Here is a 5,872-nt window from a genome sequence, read left to right as displayed (position 1 = left end):
ATATAATGATAGTTTTTTATAACTTATACCATACTATGACTTTTTATGTTTTTTTCCAAATGCTATACTATGATTTCTTTATGACTTCTATCAACAACATATACTAATACTTTTTATACCATACTTTTTGGACAAACTAAACCTTGACTTACTTGTTCTAATAACGATGACTTATTCAACGTACATAAATTTCTCTTCTTAAAGGAGCTGTGTTCAAAATATTGTTAAATGTGGGCCGGGATTGCATCCACACCACTGTTCCCAAATACGTGAAATACCAACCTTTTGTCGCAGCTACACACCGTGCATGCCGGACCAGACCAGTAGTCACATCAAACAAAAGAGAAACTACAATCACAAAACACACAGAGGGAAAGTAAAATCATTCTTTGCTCTGCTTGCCATTATTCCACTACATCTTAACTTAGCACATATTAGTTTACTGCTATATTCTCTGTATGTGGATTACAGCTCATTTAACAATGAGAAATAAAGCAGTTGAGAAAATTGGTAGATGAGTGCGGACAGAAAGCTGCTTTTAACCAATGGTGAGAAACACATAAAACAATGGTTAAAAGTAGAGACCTTTATATAAAGCCAATGATCATTTAATCTTGAGACCTAATGGATTGGATTTATATAGCGTCTTTCTCAGTACTCAAGGCGCTTTACAGAGTCCAGGATCCATTCATTCACACAGACGTACATGGTGGTGGTGGACTACGCAGTAGTCACAGCTGCCCTGGGGCAGACTGATGTAAGCGTGGCTGCTAATCAGCGCCTACGGCCCCTTCAACCACCTCCTCAAACATACAGCAGTCATACACATTCACACGAGGCAAGGTGGTTGAAGTGTCTTGCCCAAGGACACAATGACCATGACACAAGTAGGGCATCGAACGGTTCGATCCCCGCCTGATAGCCCCCCTATCTCAACTTTTTGTTCACTCTCCTACCAATCACAAGCTCCCATCATGATCCTCCAGTTAAGGGGAAGAAAAAAAAAACACAAAGGTCTTTTCAGTCTGATTTTTTTCTCTTCCTAATCAATCAGAGTCAGTGATGAACGCAGCGCCAAGCCAACGGCCTCATCCTTTATTTAGGTGGTTGATTCCCAAGGAGCTCATAAATATGCATGAGCCTGCGATTAGCATAGGCACCAAGGACATGGCCTGTACCTTGGCATTATGACGATCAATCAGAAACACTAAGGGGCTCCTCAGAGGGAAGCTGTCTGTCAGCTCGGCTTTGGGCTGAGTTGATGCACGCACACATGCAACAAAAAAAGGTATGCTCAAAGCATACATGCCCCCCCGCCCCTGCACACACACACACACACACACACACACAGGTAGATAAAAAAGCGCACAAAGCATGTACACACCTCAAGGCAAAGACAAGAAATACATATAAAATACAGCATAGACACAAACACACACATACAAAGCCAGTGTAAATGTTAAGCACTTGTCTCTCTCCTTCTGTTTCCTCCTTTTTTGAGTCCTTTTTCAAAACAGTTTGTAATGAGTTTTAAAAAATTGCCTCATTTCATTTTGTTCTCACTGAAATGTCATTATCTGGGAGGAAGAAGGAGAGAGTCCACAGTAGCACTGTAATATATATCTTTTTCATTCTCACTGAGTTATTAATATATTTTCTCCCTTGTAACAAGGTTATTTTGTGTCTGCAGCAGATCCTATTCATCTCCATGTGCTGCATTTACACTGATTCAGAAAATCTGATTCAATCACCTTTATGCATTCGTTCTGCACCTGTATTGCATTTTACGGCATCAACTGACAGCTACAGTGAAAACCTGTCCATGCTTCCAACATGATTTTATAAATATTAAGCTATACTGAGCTCCGTGCTTTTTGAATACGAACCATAAAGGTTTGAAATATCCTATTCTAGAGAGTAATGTGTTTTGTTAGCATATGTTTATGTTGTTTGTTAGCTTGTTAGCTTGTAACTATAATAAAACACGGCCAGATTGTAGAGCATGACAACAGATTTGTATCTTTCATAGAGAACCCCTTGTTGTTGTTTTTAATTTTGTATATATATATTCATTATAATAATACACAAAGGTGGATTATGTTGTGCAACAAGCATTTCACACCAAGCATTTTCCAAAATTTCAGCAAGATTTTACTTTGGAAAACAAATGATTAAGTGATTTTTTAAGAATGCAAACCCATACAGAACATTTGTGTAAGGGAAACAATATTCAGACGGACCCTGATTATAGCAGATTTCTGTTATTTGTCGATATGTTTGACCAATAGATCAAGTAATGACCCAACCAATATATAAGTAAATACATGTGCACCAATACAGTCCTTCATGCTAGCCTCACTTTGAACATATATTATATAAATTGGCTGGATAATTAAATGATATGGAGCTGCACTGAACCTGTTTCAGGTATATACGGAACTGCCAAAAATGGACAGTTCGCCGAGTGTCCACCAGGGGCAGGTTTCATAATATAACAGGCCTGTGAATGTTCTCATTTGTCCATGTCATCGTTATCCTCAAAGCAATTTAGGTCAAAAGCAACTGGACAACTTTGACTGAAATTGCTTTGGGGAGAATAGAGCAGTTTCTCATTGACCTCCATGTTAAATAGGCCGTTTTCGCTGCATAATTACACCTATTACAGGTAGTACCTGGTACAAAAAAACCCATTTAAGTCTGTATGTTGAGTTTATGTCTCCATGACAACACTGAGGGGGTGATTTTTTGTGTACCATGCTAGTTTTGACACATCTCCCTCCCCCCTATGTCACATCAATGCCATTTGTATGTTAAGAGGTAATGAGGTGGAGTCAAAGTCTGACAAGATGGCGACTCCTGTAGGCGAGGGCGAATTGATCAAGTAGGGAGAACGGACCTCAACATAGATGCTACGTCCATTTTTTTTTTCACTGCATAATTAAACCTATTACAGGTAGTACCTGGTCAAAAAAAAAAAACATTCTAGTCTGTATGTTGAGGTCATGTCTCACTGAGGGGGTGATTTCTTGTGTACCAAGCTAGTTTTTTATTTTATCAGAGGTTAAAGTTTATGAATAATTAGGGGCATAGCCTCTTGAGTGACAGCCGCTGGCCTTCACTTCTCCTCTGAGGTAAACGTCAGCCAGATGGACACATGTCGATCCCCCCAACGTCACATCAATGCCATTTGTTTGTTCAGAGGAAATGAGGTGGAGTCAAAGTCTGACAAGATGGCGACTCCTGTAGGCGAGGGCGAATAGATCAAGTAGGGAGAACGGACCTCAACATAGATGGTACTGTCAATGATCACTTGGGATTGTCAGACGCACTTGGCAGTAACCCGGCAGTTGCCTCTCATTTTAGAGGTGCATAAAATTGGCTTTATTATCAGTTCTTTGAGAAATGGCCTTTTTTTTAAAACTGGCCTCTGTTGTTTTGACAAACACAGTTTTAGAATTTGGGACATTTGTAGGGAATAACAAACACAAGAAATTAGTAAAATACAAACAAAAGAAGCATTTTCTCAGACAATTTTGGATGTATTTGGCTTTTTCTGTTGCCTTTATCAATACAGATTACTGAATATTATATTTATTATATATTATTATAGTTACTGGAAGTGTGTCTGTCTCTGCCTTTGTGTCTGTCTTTGTCTCTCTCTGTCCATCTGTCCATCTTTTCTCTCTCTCTCTCTCTCCTTCTCTTCCTCTCTCCGGTGCAGACAGATGTCCGTCCTCCACAGAGCTGGGTCTGTCTGACGTTCCTGTGTGTTATAGTGAAGGTTTTCAACGCCACCGTACTCTACGGGGGAATTGTTGGGTCTCTGTAAATCATAAATAAGTCATAGAGTGTGGTCTTTACCTACTCTGTAAAGTGTCCTGAGATAACTTTGGTTATGATTTGGCACTATAAATAAAATTGAATTGAATTGAATAAGACTAGTTATCACTTATCAGAATTTTCATTGTAATTTCTTCACTTTTCAAAGGTTATGTGTGCTTCAAGAGTCATGCATCTTTTCTGTATGCTAAGTATGTGTACAAAAACAAACAGCTGATATGAAAGTGAGGAAAGTCTGTTCGTCAAGATAAAAGAATCCGTAAACTGCAAAAAAACAAAACTGTGACCTCAACATAAACAGTCAGCTCATTTACCTTATTGTGTCCATGTAAATCCTGCCATTGTTCCACCCTCTCTGCGAGCAGAGGAACAAAGTGGGATGCTAAGTCATGCATGACTCAGGGTGCAATCCATCAGCTCCCCTCTCGTTCACTTCTGCTGGGTTTCTGTGAAATTGGACACAAAATGAAGACATGGGAAACCTCACCTACACCGCGGAACAGAATGGATGAGTTCTTAGATTGCTGCAGCGCCTCTGTTGAGGTACAAGCCTTAAAAGCTTTTGTTGTTTTCACCACAAACTTCATACTGGATTAATCCTACTCCATTACATGTTTCTAGAAGAAGCAGGGAGCCAAATATTTGTCTCTTAACTGTTATAGAGTTATACAATCCCAAGTGATATAAGGGTTTAAATTAATAATTTTCAAATACTGTTTTATTTATTGATATTGAGGATGTTTTGGAAAAAAGTTAAAGTTAAAATTGGGGCAGAGCAGCTCAGTCCATAGGTGACTTGGCTGGGAACTGGAAGGTTGCTGGTTCAAGTCGCTGTGTGAACCATGAATGGAGCATGGACTGGTGGCTGGAGAGGTGCCAGTTCATCTCCTGGGCACTGCTGAGGTGCTGTTGAGCAAGGCACCGAACCCCCAACTGCTCGGGGCGCCGGTCACTGGCAGCCCGCTCTCTCTAGCATCTCTCCACTAGTTGCATGTATAGGTCCTGTGTGTGTATTTCAGGCCTGTGTGTGTGTAACATGAATAATAATAATAATAGAGTGAAAAGATGAATAATAAGGAATTCTACTTCTTCTTCAAGTCATTGCTTTCTAACTAACTGACTCAATCAACTACTTTAAATGGGTTTGGAAGTTCTAGACTTGCCATGTACAGCCCAGTGGGTTATAGACTGAAGAAAAGTTAAATGCTGCTGTCCCAAAAGCACAAATCATGGCAAATTAAGACAAGCATGTTATAGGGGGAATATCATTTCACCTGCTGACCTGCTGGATATACTTTTTTTAAAGAATGCAAAAACACCAGTGCTAGCATTTTCTTAAGCCTGGAGCAATCAACACCAATGGACTTATGGTACTCAGGCTACTTGATGCAAATCAGGAGCATCCTCACCCTTCTCAGATCGTCTGGGACAGGTCTGCTCTGTGTCCCCAGAGTCAGGACTAAACATGGGTCAGGTCTGCTCTGTGTCCCCAGAGTCAGGACTAAACATGGGACAGGTCTGCTCTGTGTCCCCAGAGTCAGGACTAAACATGGGACAGGTCTGCTCCGTGTCCCCAGAGTCAGGACTAAAGATGGGACAGGTCTGCTCTGTGTCCCCAGAGTCAGGACTAAACATGGGACAGGTCTGCTCTGTGTCCCCAGAGTCAGGACTAACCATGGGACAGGTCTGCTCTGTGTCCCCAGAGTCAGGACTAAACATGGGACAGGTCTGTTCTGTGTCCCCAGAGTCAGGACTAAACATGGGACAGGTCTGCTCTGTGTCCCCCAGAGTCAGGGACTAAACATAGGACAGGTCTGCCCTGTGTCCCCAGAGTCAGGACCAAACATAGTACAGGTCAGCTCTGTGTCCCCAGAGTCAGGACTAAACATGGGACAGGTCTTCTCTGTGTCCCCAGAGTCAGGACTAAACATGGGACAGGTCTTCTCTGTGTCCCCAGAGTCAGGACTAAACATGGGACAGGTCTGCTCCGTGTCCCCAGAGTCAGGACTAAACATGGGACAGGTCTGCTCTG

The sequence above is a fragment of the Echiichthys vipera genome (assembly GCF_963691815.1).
Source record: "Echiichthys vipera genome assembly, chromosome: X".
NCBI classification, from domain to species: Eukaryota; Metazoa; Chordata; class Actinopteri; order Perciformes; family Trachinidae; genus Echiichthys; species Echiichthys vipera.
This window is presented reverse-complemented; position numbering follows the sequence as displayed.